This window comes from Penaeus monodon, chromosome 29 (assembly GCF_015228065.2).
Source record: "Penaeus monodon isolate SGIC_2016 chromosome 29, NSTDA_Pmon_1, whole genome shotgun sequence".
NCBI classification, from domain to species: domain Eukaryota; kingdom Metazoa; phylum Arthropoda; class Malacostraca; order Decapoda; family Penaeidae; genus Penaeus; species Penaeus monodon.
The window spans coordinates 27109013-27109218 of NC_051414.1; positions in this window are offsets into that span (position 1 = coordinate 27109013).

The following is a 206-nucleotide window of genomic DNA, read 5'->3' on the forward strand; positions in this document are numbered from 1 at the left end:
CATTATTCCTCAACCTTTGGGAGTCAAAAGAATTTATTCATTAGATTTTTTGGTCTTTTCAATAAGTTTTTATCATATCAAGCCTCACAAAATGGAAAGAAAAATACGCAGGACTTAAACTATTAATTCATTATCGTTAATGAATTCACTACAGAACTACCAACTACAAAAGGAATAAAAAATCTATCCTTTACCTCAAAAAAAGA